The sequence below is a fragment of the Podarcis erhardii genome (assembly GCF_964252035.2).
Source record: "Podarcis erhardii genome assembly, chromosome: 2".
Taxonomy (NCBI): domain Eukaryota; kingdom Metazoa; phylum Chordata; class Lepidosauria; order Squamata; family Lacertidae; genus Podarcis; species Podarcis erhardii.
In genome coordinates, this window is record NC_138498.1 from 50556485 (window position 1) to 50570485 (window position 14001).

At 41.6% G+C, this 14001-nt stretch overlaps 1 protein-coding gene across 14 annotated transcripts in view; it reads left to right on the forward strand.

Annotated features, from left to right (window-relative positions):
* Nucleotides 1–14001, forward strand: part of KCNIP1 (potassium voltage-gated channel interacting protein 1) — a 573342-nt gene that overhangs the window by 398540 nt on the left and 160801 nt on the right. The window contains exon 1 of one of the 14 annotated variants that reach the window (XM_081852168.1): nucleotides 8522–8616. The exons of the other annotated variants lie outside the window; for them this stretch is intronic. The gene's annotated coding sequence lies outside the window, so the exon portion shown is untranslated. Of the gene's footprint in view, nucleotides 1–8521; nucleotides 8617–14001 lie in introns of those variants that run through there. 14 annotated transcript variants of the gene reach the window in all.

Consider the following 14001-nt stretch of genomic DNA (forward strand, 5'->3'; position numbering starts at 1 on the left):
AATCTGTCAATTTTGGTTTTTCTCCATTTCTTGTTTTCCCCCTATTTTCACTTCTCCACATTTACATATAAACTCCTCATGAAAATTCATCAACATTTTAAAGTAAATTTATTCTATGGACACATTTTTGTATGCAATTTTGCCAAATATTTTGCAAACCAATTTCCCCCAATTTAATGTATTTTTGTACCTTGGTTTCATTAATATATGCATTTTTGTACTCATTACGTGACTAGAGAACAGTACTGGAAAATTCAGACAAGTGCAAATTTCGAAGGATGGCTGTGTTTCATTTTGCATACTGTTTTGGAAAGTGCAGATTAGTTAGGTTAGTGTTTAAATGCAGACTGAATTGAATGTCCACTCCCTCACTAACTGGAATACTGCCTTCTTCCATGCATATTACTCAGTCTTTAAGCTCCTGTCCAGAGGTCCTAATTCCACCAAGTGAAGAGAAGCAGGTGGTGACTATGATGAGGACCTTCTAGGTGGTGGCACCCTGGCTATGCAATAGTCTGGCATTGCAACTTTTTCTGATGTCATCTTTATGGCCATTTCAGGGCCAAGTGAAGACCTTTGCTAACATTCACCTTGGCCTTTTGAACATACTGTGTTCTTTAAAGAACGTTTTCATGTTCCAAGTTACGTTTTGGTTTATAATCTTAGATGCTGATTAGCGCCCCACCCCCACCCCCTGCTGCTAGAAAATTCTAAGGCTGTTGTTACTCCAGCTGTCTAATCATTGCATTGCACCTTTACACTGCATTATTTGTTCTATAAGCTTCCCAGAGAACATATGGTGAGAGCCATCCATACAAATATGGCAAATAAATAGTAAAATAAATAAAACTGGAGAATCTAGCTGTACATTCAGGTGCTTTTACTCTTTGGGCCACCATGACAGCATAGCGGAATAAGGAAATGCTCTTAGGCTGCTCTTTACTGCACTGCAGAGCTACCACTGCAGAATACTGCAGTTACCAATTCTGCATGGATCATGTGACCCAAGAGTCCAATAGAGCTCTACCTAGTTTAATAAAGCTGTTAACTCTGCCTCTGACTCCTTAGCGGAGCAACTTGTCATTTCAGCAGAATTAGAGGTGCTATTAAATTGCCCACTCCCAGTTGCCTAGTTGGCCACCTGCAACTCCCCACGACTGTATATAACTTGGGCAGTGCTTACAATGTGTCCCTAGATTTGAGCCAACAGTTTCACTCACCCTGCTTTATTTCAAACCCAGCAGATTTTGGATTCCAGGGGGTTCTGTCATTAATAGCTACTCTGACCATATTTCCTTATTTCTGTTGACCAATGTATTCTAGCTGTTGTGAGATCATTTCTCGTGTGTTTATCCAGGAAATATTTTATTTCTAGATTTAACCCATAAAAGCAATATCAAAGTAGCTTCACCAGCTATTTTGCCAGGAGATGTTTAAAGGAAGTTTGTAAGTTTTGGTTGCCACCTAGTGTTCAGACATGATTCAGGCACGTTTGTCAGGTTAGAAGCCGTAGATAGAGAAAATTTGTGTGTGCATCTTCAGTGACAGTTTGCCATTTCACAAATGAAAAGAAAACTGCAATGACAAAATCTAAACACCAATCGTGGTTAAAATTAAAATAGAGGGAATGTGGAGGTTTGGTTGATGAGACAACAGATGCCAGTAAGTGCATCTGTTTACATTAGGCCTTAAGAAAGTGGGATGTAATTGGCATAACTGTCAGGGTAAATATGAGGGCTCTGGGCACAGCAAGGAAATGACTGATGATTTCCCTAATTAGGAAACACTTGTGAAAATTCCAGACAATGACAGTCATTAAGCATCTAGAAAGTGCATCCTTTATTGCAAGTCTGACAACCTAGCAGCCTGTAAAATGAAGGCAACTAGGTGGATTTTATGTGACCCCCAGTAGAAGAGCTTTATGTGGCACCCTAGTGGTCCTATCCAGTTTTAATGGCATTGTAACATGTTTGCCTGCAGTTTCACTTGGGTGCCTCCAGACAGTCACTTTTTGGGTGACTCAAGGGATTCAAGTGCACATCAGAAATTCAGGTTGGTGCAATTAAAGTGTTATGTTGACCTATCACAACAAATCCTCTTTCAAGAATGGACTTTTGCAGTTAGGGAAGTGATGGGGAAATGTGCTGAAAAGTGAGGCGAACAAAAGGTTGACCGGATGATGTATGAACAATTGCAAAAAAAAAAAAAAAAAAAAAAAAAAAATGAATTCTCTGCAAAGACTGGACATAGTCTAACCTCCACATGAGTTTTGTGCAAACAAATCAGAACATATGCTCAGTGAGCAGGTCTTCTGGAGATACACTTATAAAGAAAAAGAAAATGCTTTTAAATGGTAAGAAAACATTTTCATAGGTTGCACCTCCTCCCCCTCTGCAGCCACTAGCCCCAGAAAAAACCTAAGGGTTTGGAGGGACCCTTTGGAACAAGATTGGTATATAAGAGCTTTCACAGTGCTGCTAGTACCAGCTTAGAGAAGCCGCATTTACTTACAGCACCTAAAACACCAGAGTATTTAAAAGTCTACAGAGCAAAGCTCTACTCGACGCTCTTTCTCAGATGCCATTAGGCAGCCTTTTGAAGTTTCATATGAATCGTTATATATTGTTATGGATATGCCATAAAGAAGTGTTGAGTCCAGGATAAGTTTTAAACATACCGTACAAAAAGTTGTTGGGGTATAAGGACACTGCATATTCTGTGGGGAAGGCTGGAGGAAACTATGCTAGACATTAATCACAACTGTGAGGCAGGAGAGAGGCCTGAAGGTAAAATTATTTGAGTTAGGCAGGGTAGGGGGACTGGAATTAGCAGCAGGCTGGATCCTTCTCACCCACCCACCCACCCACCTCCCATGGGTCAAGTTTGACAGGTGGGCAGAGTCCTGCACTTCAAATGCACCGCTGATCAACTAATTGTTGGCACTTTCAACAGGCTGCCAATCAGCTGATCAGCAGTGCCTCAAACACCCTCCCTTTGGGTCCATCTACATCTTAACCTGCCCCACATCTGACACCAGGTGGACATTTCTTGGCTGAAATAGCCTCACAGGCCAAATGGGGATGTCCAATGTGCCTTATTATTTTTTGTTTGTTTATATATATGCCAACTATCTGACTGGGTTGCCCCAGCCATCCTGAGTGGTTTCCAACAAATTAAAAACATTAAGGGCCATGAGAAAGCTGTTCCTCACTGCTAGGTGAAGGCCTCATAGCTCAGATTTTATTCACAGACTTTCTTCTGTAGGTTTGTGGAAGTGTGTGTGTGTTCAGTGCAGATCTAGAGGGAACTCTATTGAATTTGCTCATGTGGGAATGCTGTTTTGGGGTCATGCTGCATATTTTCACTTCTGCCACAAGTACCAGGCACACACTTAGCTGAACACTGTCCTCAACCTGTTTTTCGTTTCCTTTGTTTTACTTCTTCAGATATTGAAGGCTCCCATATTGTACCACTGAAACATGAGAGCACTCACACAATGCTTTTTTGCAAGCAAAAAGCAGTGAACTTGAGCCAGTCATCTCTCTCCTCTACTCCACACCATGCATTTAATGTGAAGGTTCTCAACCTGTGGGCTGCACGCCAATAGTGGTCTACAGGCTGTATTCACGTGGTCAGTGGAAAGGTTGTAGAAGCATCAAACAATTACAGTGGTACCTCTGGTTACGTACTTAATTTGTTTCGCAGGACCGTTCTTAACATGAAACTGTACTTAACCTGAAGCACCACTTTAGCTAATGGGGCCTCCACTTTGGGTGGAATTCAACATCATGTTATTACAGATGCACAAGCATTTCAGTTTGCTGAATGTAACAATCATCCTCTCTTACCCACCCACCCCACTGTTCTGGGGGCTCTCCAAATCCCAGGTGCAGGGAGAGGAGGAGGGAAAGCCCTGTTGCACAAGCAGAAGCAGGTTTGTGTGTTGAATCCCCACCCTGTGATTTGTAGAACAGAAAAAAGCATTAGTGGTCCATCTGGATCCTCAGCAATTTTCAAGTGGTCCATGAAGAAGAAGGAGAAAATGAGAACCCCCAATTTAGTGCATATTTTTCTTTTATGTATTTAGTTCTTTCAAGGCTGTCTACTCTTCCTGTCTAAGGCTGGAACATGATTTTTTTAAAAAATAACAGCAGCAACAACCAGGAGTCTGGCTGCCTCCTTTTTCCTTCATTTCACTCAAGCTAAGAACAAGATGGTTCTACCCAGAGGAAGGCTGTGAACCTTCAATTAGAAGGGGACAAAGTGTTGCATTACTTGTGCTGAATCAATGCTAGCCCACGTAAAGCATTAAAGGAATAGTGCAGGGTCATATCGCAAGTCAGGAATATTTTTGGTATTTATTAAAGCATTTATATGCACCACTCGGGGCAGCCTATACCATTAAAAATTATAATGTCATAAAAACAACAGTATAAAATAAACTACCAATGAGACAGGATTAGCAATTCTATCCAAGCTTATATATGTGATATATGCAGCAGGAAAGTTTATAGAGGAGTGTTAAATTATTTGATCATTTATTGAACCAGAATAGACAGCAGAGGGCAGCATTACGCTTACCATCTCATGTCAAATGAACTGGAGTGAATGTGGTTTATATCTCCTGCACCTGTTTGAGCTATTAAGTTAGTGAAGCTTATAAATAAGTTTGACTGTTAATAAAATATTCATGCTGCAATAAGTTTCTGCTGCAGAATTTTATTATTCTGGAGTGGTAAAATCTTATTACTCTGGGAATGCATGTTGAATATTTCAAAGAGGGGGCACAGCGCCATTCACACACGCGTGTGCTGGGACATGGTAGCCACTTGGAAATGTATGGCAAGTGATTGCTTGGAGTGTCTCACCCACAACATCTCTTACGGTTTTCAAAACAAGAATGCAGCATTAGTTTCACGCTGGTTTGTGTTAGCATGCCGAATCTCGACAAAACCATTTGGAGACCTGCTTACCCAGACAGGATGCCGTTTAGACCTGTCTTTGTCAGGCAGTTGTATTTTCAAGTGGCTGTCACATTGAAAATACATTCAAGTGACTGTCACACTGAGCCTAAGATGGCTTTTACATCATGAGCCTCTAGCATTGCTTTTGGATAGTCAGCTGAAAGAGGAATAAAACTATATTTCCATGTGGTACATTGTATAGCACTACGTAGCCTGGCAGTGTATGACCCAATAACTAATATCCTTCTTTAAGGTGATTCAGAAGCAAGTCACATTCAGCAAAGAGCCTTTTACAACTTTAATTAGAAGCTCCCTCCTTGTAGGTCCTGCTTTTAATTGCTTCCATTTCACCAGGGGTCATTGGTGATGAATTGTCCTTTAAATGAGCCTTAATTAGTTAGTTCCTGTTCCCCATGGAATGGGCTTTAATTACTGGCTTCTCATTAATTCATTTTCTTTTATTATAGTGAAACACCACTATAATCAGTATAACAGGGCATTGGCACTAATGCGAGTACAAGGAAATTCTGGACAGTTCTGAGATGAAAAAGAAAAGATGGGAGAAGAGAATAAGAGTCAGTTATCCATGGAAACGTAGGTGGTGGTGAAGCGAGGGCATCCATCTAGGCATAGGAGCTGTAATGATGTGTTTTATAAGTATAAGGGTTTAATTGAATAAAGGTGAGTGGGACTGTGCCACTTGTCTCACTCTGGAAGTCATGTGTGACAGTTGGCCCCAACACATGGTCACCTATGTAAACAGAGGTGAATGTCAGTGTTCTATGCATGGATGTTAAGCAGAGGGGCTGCTGCTGAGAGGCAGCCAGGCTAAGTGAGTTGAGGGAGGAATTAGCAGCCAGCAGCAGTCATACTTAGCTGATTGCAGCTTCTGTGAGGTCATGATCAGGATTTGTAAACAGGAGTGTCTGTGATGGCATTTAGTGGGGGAGTTTGAAGGGGAGGCCCGACATTCTGTCTCACAGTGTACATAGGACAAAGAGACTTGGGTGACAAGGGTCCTGCTGCAGTGACCTGCAACACTTGTGCCATGTTTATCTTCCTGCCTGAGAATGTGCAAAACTATATCTGCAGCAATTGCAAGCTGGTTGCCTTGCTAGAAGAGAAGGTACAGCAACTTGAGGCCCATCTAGCCACACTATGAGCTGTTGGACAAGATGAGGAATTTCTCGCTAGGGCAGAGTAGACTGTCCTGGAACAGCAACATAGGGCGAGCATGCACCCCTAAGGAAGAAGGAAGATCATCCATTGCAGGAGATGAACCTCTGAAGGAATGTGATGCACATTCTTAAATGGACAGCTAGAACCATCCAGGTCTAAGATTTTCCTAAACAAAACAAATTCCTTCCAGTAGCACCTTAAAGACCAACTAAGTCAGTTCTTGGTATGAGCTTTCGTGTGCATGCATACTTCTTCAGATACACGTGTGTGTATCTGAAGAAGTGTGCATGCACACGAAAGCTCATACCAAGAACTGACTTAGTTGGTCTTTAAGGTGCTACTGGAAGGAATTTGTTTTGTTTTGACTATGGCAGACCAACACGGCTACCTATCTGTAACTAAGATTTTCCTGTTTTAGTTAGCAGTTTCATTTACTATTTTAAAAATTGATCCAATACTTAACAACTGTATCTTGCTTTTTCTGTATATGTGGAAAATGTGCTCTGACACCTTTCAGTCACACCTACTTATACTAGGAATTGCCAAAGGTTTCATAGAAAAGGTGTGTTCAGATGGTGTATATTTGGGGCAGCTCAATGGTTGTGTGAGTGCTTAACACTCCTAGCTGTGACTGAGCTTTTCAAAGTGACCAAACGAAATTTGGCACTTAGTGCCAACAGATAACAATCAAAACAAGTAATAATGTCTAGCATCTTCTCCTCTTTTCTCCAGCTGTGATTCTCAGTTGTTCTAAAGCAGAATAAGCAAACCACAAGCCTCCAAAGAGAACCAGTGGTGGATCATTATTCTGTCCCACACTTACCATTGCCAGAGGCGTTGCTTTCTCAGTGATATCCCTGGAGCACTAGGATTGCCAGTTGGTGGATAGTCCTCGTAAAATCTGTCTGTTTGTCACCAGGCTTTTTTAAAAAGGGTAATCTGAGTTTTCGCTAATGATCAGTGTTGAGTCTGCATTGTTGCTTAAAATTTGGTTGCAATATTTGCAAATAAGGGTTGATCATCTTTCATTTACCCATATCTGAAATGATTGCCGCTTTCTTTAAAAAGCTGCACTTTTCTAATTTAAGTTGTCCCCCTTTTCCCTTTTCTGCTGTACATACTGGTAGTTGATTCCCCAGAATGATTTTGAAAATGCAATCTGTTGGGACAGTAGGATGCTGCCATATATGGAGTCAGGCTATTGGTCCATTTAGCTCAGTTCTGGCAACAGTGACTGACAGTGTCTCTCCAGGATTTTGGCCAGTACAGGCAACTCACTTCCCCATTTACACACATTCAAATGTGTGTGACTGCGCCATCACAGAAACGTCACAGAAAGGGGTGGGGTGGGGCGCAGCTTTTCTAGTGGTGTTTCAAATATACGTGATTTCACTGATACGTGCAGTGCCTCGGAACATAACGTCCATGTAAATGGGGAGTTGTCTGTAGTCTCTCCCAGCTCTACCTGGAGATATAATTTGGGATTCAAGCTGGCACCTTCTGCAGGCAAAACAGACACTCTGCATTGTCTCATCCAGTGTGTTTAGTTACAAGTGGCAACATGGAAACATGGAGAACCATGATTTTTGGGTTCATACATGCTGTGATAACACCCAGTGCTTGTTTTATTAAATTGCTTGTAATGAATATACTTCAGTTTGGTTAGAGCACAAGAGATGCATCTCTTTAATATTCTCTCCCCCTCTCTCTGTCCCTCCACTCCACGTTTATAGTCGAATGTCAACACTTTTGAGATTGATTTTATAGAGATGTAATATTAAAGCCAAACTTACTCCTCTTGTTATGTTTGTGGAGCACGATCAAGAATTCATTTCCTGTTTAAGGATATCAGCTTCATGGTGGAAGACAGATTGTCTTGTCTGCCCCTCAAAAAAAAAGAAATTAAAATTGAACAAAGGGGACAGCCACATGCTGTTAGAGATGTTTATCCCTACAGAGTCATTTTTCAATGAACGTTTTGCAAACCACATTGACTCAGTAGAGAAAGAAATTAAATGGACTGTTTCAAAACAGACCACCAGAGCATATTGGCAGAGAGAAAATCTGGAGTGGAAAAGTAGACACGCATTATAGATTACCATTTAATAGCACATTCTTTTAAAATGAAATTACCAGGATGAAAAGGCTATTGCCGTTATTCAAATGGAGAGAGAGGGAGAGGGGGGAGGGAACCCTCTAAATAAATAAATCATCAGACACATTGAAATTGTCTTAGCTCACGCTGCTGTGATTTTGTTTTTCTCAAGAATCATTATTTATTTTTTAGTCCTTGCCAACACACATTTCTGCTGAAGCATGTGAGCAATAATCCAATCAAACAACTTGGTGTTTTCTTTTTCTCTTTTTTCTTTTTGCAGGTAAGTCAGGATTGGTCTATTTGGTGAAATGTGCAGTTTGGGGATATAAGGAACCAAAGTAAGCCTTCTTCAAGCTGTCGCAGCCTGTTAACAAGGTTAGACTGTCATCTTCAAAGTTTGCACAGCCCCAGGCTCCGTAAGCCACTGAAATGCCGATGATGCTATCATCAAATTCACAGTAAAGACTGTATCAACACAATCTAAGCCCCGCTGAGTTCAGTGGCGGCTTTTCTATTATTCATTTGAATAGTGTTTGTTTTCCATATTCTTTAGGTGTTTATCTGGAAAGTCGGGATCAAATGCCATATGGCACAGAGACCCTAATTCCAAGTTACTTTTCTAGTGTGCAGCTGTACTGCACATCTATACATTATATGTCTATATAATGCTGGTGGCTCTGCTTCCGGCTTTCCCATAAGACCCATCCCTCTAAGATCAGTTCTTTCTAAGAGTTCCTTATGGCCCTTTGCTTTAGTGAGTGGCAAGTTAACAGGTCATACGCTGAAAAGCTTACTTTGTAAACCGGTTAAAGAAGTGGTTGCCTTCCACTAACCATCAGGCCAAGAACATTGTTGCTCCTGTCAACCATTATATATGACTGCTGTGGAATAGGCATGCCTTGCTTCCTACATGACCCTCGCTGCTCTTAACGCCTGCTAGCAACGAGCAGCTTGTCATTCATCTTGACATCGAAATCAGTTCATTGAGCCAGCTGTCATACCTTTCTACCACCATGGATTTTAAACTTCTTTTGTTTCAGGGTTTGTCTCCTTTTTGCTCCTTTCTCTCTAGCATGGTCAGGGATGGTGGAAAGAATTCACATTTAACACTGTTTAGAAAACTGGATCTCTTCTGCAGGGGGCAGCAGGAACTGCCCAGGGTTCCTACAGGAAGCATCTCCTCTGGTTCCCCCGCTCTCAAAATGTGACTGTTCCTTGTTTCTACTTAACCACAAAACATTTCTGTACAGTTCTCTTTTGTATCCAGAAATCAGTTAGCACTTTTGTCCAGTTTAAGGGAACATTTCTCCGTAAAGGGGAGATGGTCTTGACATGGTCTGGCTTGTTCTCCCCTGCATCTGGGTGTGGATTGCTTTTATACATCAAGGTCATATTGAATGGGTTGCTTGCAAATTGCACAAGGGAGATTTTCTTTATTCCAGGTTTGATGTGCTTTTTAAAACAATGGCAGCGCAATCCTATGCATGCATATTTGGAATCAATCCCCACTGATTTCAGTGGGTCTTAACGCCCATTATGCACACAAAGTATTGCATCCTGAGATTTCCAGTTGTAGAAATTTATCTTGTGTATTGCAAACTGAATATGACTACTTTGCACCACCTTTTTCAGTGTATACTGTGTGAAATCTCTGGTTTGGTGTGGTCACATGCAGATTAATGAAAAAATGTACCCCACAAATATAATAATAATGCAGGCAAGCCAGGCCCATTCCCCTGTTTAAAGATATGAGGACAATTTCTAATATCTGTATCTCTGAGAAACATCCTAAGTCTAACTATCCCAGGGTTCTTAGCATTCAACACAATGGGATGAAAAAAGCCACACGCCATAGGAATCCCACCATTTCAGCTATCCAACATAGCCTCACTGTAGATTTCTAAATTGCAACCCTCTGTAAATGTCATTACACTTAAGTCCCTGGGAGTCCATTTAGACTTGATGGTTACCAAAAAAGCAGCAAAAGTCCAAAGTAAAGAAGTTTCAGATTTTAAAAACACTTGTTGTTCCTTGACTTCCACAATAGATACTTTGAGACTCTTTACAAGTTCATTGCCACCAATGCTCAATGGCAGACAAGTGAATCCAGACTAAAGGTCTTTGGGAACTTTATATGGGACAATAGGGTGTGATGAGCCCTGTGGTGTCATCCGATTTCCTGAGCCATAAGGATTCTGTGCTGTTGTGTGCGTGTAGCTTGAACTGTATGCAGTTCTCTCTTCCAGCCAGCAGTCCTGATAGAGACAGAGGTCCTTGCCTAATGGGTGCTGCTGGTTTGAACTCCACAGTGCTCAAAATGAACACACTTGACTTGACTTAAATGTGCCCAGTCTCCTGTATAGGCATAGTTCATCTGCCACCATCTCCCTGTTTCATTCAGTATGCTCTTGGATTAGCACAGTCATGTGATAAGCCTCACAGGTAAAACAGAGCAATCCTTACCACTGAATAATAATAATAATAATAGATAGTTGGAAGTTTTGAAGAAAAGCATTCTCTAGTGTGTGAACACTGGTTAGACCCAGACAGAAGGAAGCCACTTCTGCTCCTACTATTGCGCATCTGCCTCCAGGAAGACAGCCCTACTCTGCTCAAGACTGGTAAGTGCATGATTATTATCATTATTAATTACTGTATCATTATTATTTTTTAAATTGCATATCCTTGCAAATATGATAAGGAAGGAGGAAAGTCTGTAATTGACTTGCATTATAATATTTTTAATTAGACTTGTTGCCCTTACTATGGTAGTCCTCAAACTGTGCCAGATTTTGCAAGTGAACTTTTTCAGGGCGAAAAAAGGGTTTCTTTCATGTTTATTCGTGGTTTTTCAGAGGTGCTGTGTTTTCCCTCCCTCCTTGGATGCATTTATAAAAGGTTCTCTTCCCAATGTGACCCCATCATGAGCCAAGTGACTTGCTTCAGGTAGCACAATTGGAAGTGATTGATGAAGACAAGGATTTGGTTTCTGAATCATGCAGAAAGGCTTCTTAAAGCATTAGCCATAGGGTGGCACCACGTGGGCAGGGAGAAGTCTGTTTGGGCTCTCCTTCAGCCATCAAAATGTCTTGGCCCAGCACTGGGGATGGAACATTTCTCCATTGCAAAGACAACTGGACTGACACCCCCTGTCTATTTGTCTTCTGTTGGCAGGTGGTCTGATAGACAGCAGTGCAAAACAGAGTGTTTGCCTGGTTCACTAAACAACAGTCTCATATCTCCCCTCCTCAAAGTCAGGGTAACGATAGGGTTGACCTTGGTGACAGTGTGATGTTTCAAAACTTGATTGGCTGTGTGGTGATGCCAGTGAGCACAAACAACTGTCATCTCCCTCTGGCTGGAGTGAGGAGGAATACACCCCTCTTATCATGACAGTATAGACTTGCTCTCTCTTCTCTCGGATACCTGCCTTGCACCAATAGATGAACACATTTGTTCCATTTCTATTCCCCCTGAAAAATCACACACACACACACAAAAAAAATGATTGGTGGGTGTGTATGAGAGAGATATTGAAACTTTCCATTTTGGCTGAATGCTCAGTCACACCATCAATATCTTTCATCTGATGCCTTGTCCTCAAGAATCCCCACATCCTTCTGCTTCCGCCTTTATAGAAAATGTGGTTTTGCATTTTGCTACTGCTTCCAGTATTTGTCCCTAGACTTGTTCCTCAGTGGAAGCCCACAAAGGGCAAAAAGAATATTGTGATGTGATCCATTTTTGGGGAATAGTCCTCACCTGGGGACTGTGCTAGCTCAAAAATGGGGAACCATTTGTGGTTAAATGCCACTTACCTAGGAAAAATGAAAACTTACCACGTCAGCGGAAGTCATTTTAAAGGGCTTTCTCGGGTATGGCACTTGGTATGTGTAGAACAGAAAGCTGGTCCATGCTGGGTTTGACTGTGAGTCTGAAGCTGAATCCAAGATTTCTGGGCATCGTTCATATGACATTACCCTCAACTAGAACTCATCCCAACCTCCTCCCCTTTTTGAGCAATCTCAATCACTCATTTTCCGAATCCTGGGAAAATCCCAAAAGAAAATCAAATCCCAAAGCAAGACCACATTGACACAATATATTTTAAAGCGCCATGATGCCACTTTAAGCAGGCATAGCTTCTGGGAACTAATTTTTTATGGGTGCTGAGAATTGTTAGGAACCCCCTCACACAGCTACAGTTCCCTGAGAAGAGGGAATTATTGAGAATTGTCACTCTGTGAGAGAAGAGTTATTAGAAGAGTTATAAGACGCTTATTAGCTCTCACCACACTTAAACTACTGCTCCCAGGATCAAAGAGTTCTGGGAGCTGTAGTTTGTTAAGTATGGTGGGATGGGAAGCCGTGACTGCTTAAAGTGGCATAATAGTGCTTTAAATGTATGCTGTGGATGTGGCCCAGATCTGCTGCTGCTTGACTGCTGGGTGGGCTGCTGCTGTTTGCATTCTCTGTAGTTAAGGTGGTGCCAGAAATGATATATATTATGTAGTATGAAGGAAAAGGGGTATAGGGAAAATCTAGAGCTTGTCTGCAGAGTGGAAGGAAAGGAGGACCTTTTTCTGCCTCCCCACTTCCAGTCATTCTCTGAAAACTGGAGAAGGGGCCCACAGAAGAATATTAAGGGGACAGGCAGGCGAAGCATGGCTTGTTTTTGTTTTTGCAGTCTTCAGATGAACACTAGACCATATGAAAAATGAATATAAGGTTTTAGCTGGAATTATTTTGTACTCGGGACGTGATGGTAGTACCAGTGGGGGGCGCGGAAGGAATCAACAGTACATCCAGCTTATCCAAGAAACTAATTAAAATGTTATAGAAAACAGCATTGCTGTATTGTGCAGTCTACAGTGTAGCTTTTTATACTGTAAGCCATCCTGTGATCTTTGGATGAAGGGCGGTATATTTATTGAATGACTGGGTGGATGAAAATAAATAACTAAAAGCTTTGCATTCAAAATCTTTGTGACAAATGGTGGAAATGCATTGTTTCTAGTCTCTCTTGTTTAGTTCTCTTCCTGTTTGCATTTTTATGATCTATCAGTGCAGATTTTATTCCCATCCCCACCTCAGATCCTCGAGTTGCATTTTGTTTGATGCTCAGCTGCCATTATCATTGGCATCTGGTTGTTTCTGATTAATTCCTTCTACTTTCTTACTGATAATTCAGCATGAAACATAGGAAGCTGCCTTATGCTTAGGCAGACCATTGGTTCCATCTAGTTCAGTGTTGTTAACACTGACTGGCAGCAGCTGTCCAGGAATTTCAGGCAGGGATTCCCCCGCCCCCCTTGGCCCTGCCTTGGATATACCAGGGATTGAATGTGGGACCTTTTGCATGCAGAGCAGGTGCTCTACCACTGAGCTGTGGCCCTCTCTCCCTCCTCCCATATTATTAATTGCTCGGGTTCTGCTTGCTGGTTTTCCACAGGCATCTGGTTGGCCCCAGAGAGAAGACTAGATAAACCATTGGTCTGATCCAGCAGACTCTTCTTAGATAGTTCATTGTGGGCACAACCATGGGAAACCTATCTATCCTAAACCTATATGAGACCATATATCCCAGTAGAAATAGAATTCTATATCACTATTTGGCTCACCAGCTTCTAGTAACTTCCTGGAAACCCATATCCAAAACATCTATTAGTTTAGCAAAAAGGTCAGGCCGCCCTCAGGTTTATAGAACCAATAGTAACATTTCATCTGGAAAGCATCTGCTTTACTTCAATTTTTAACTGA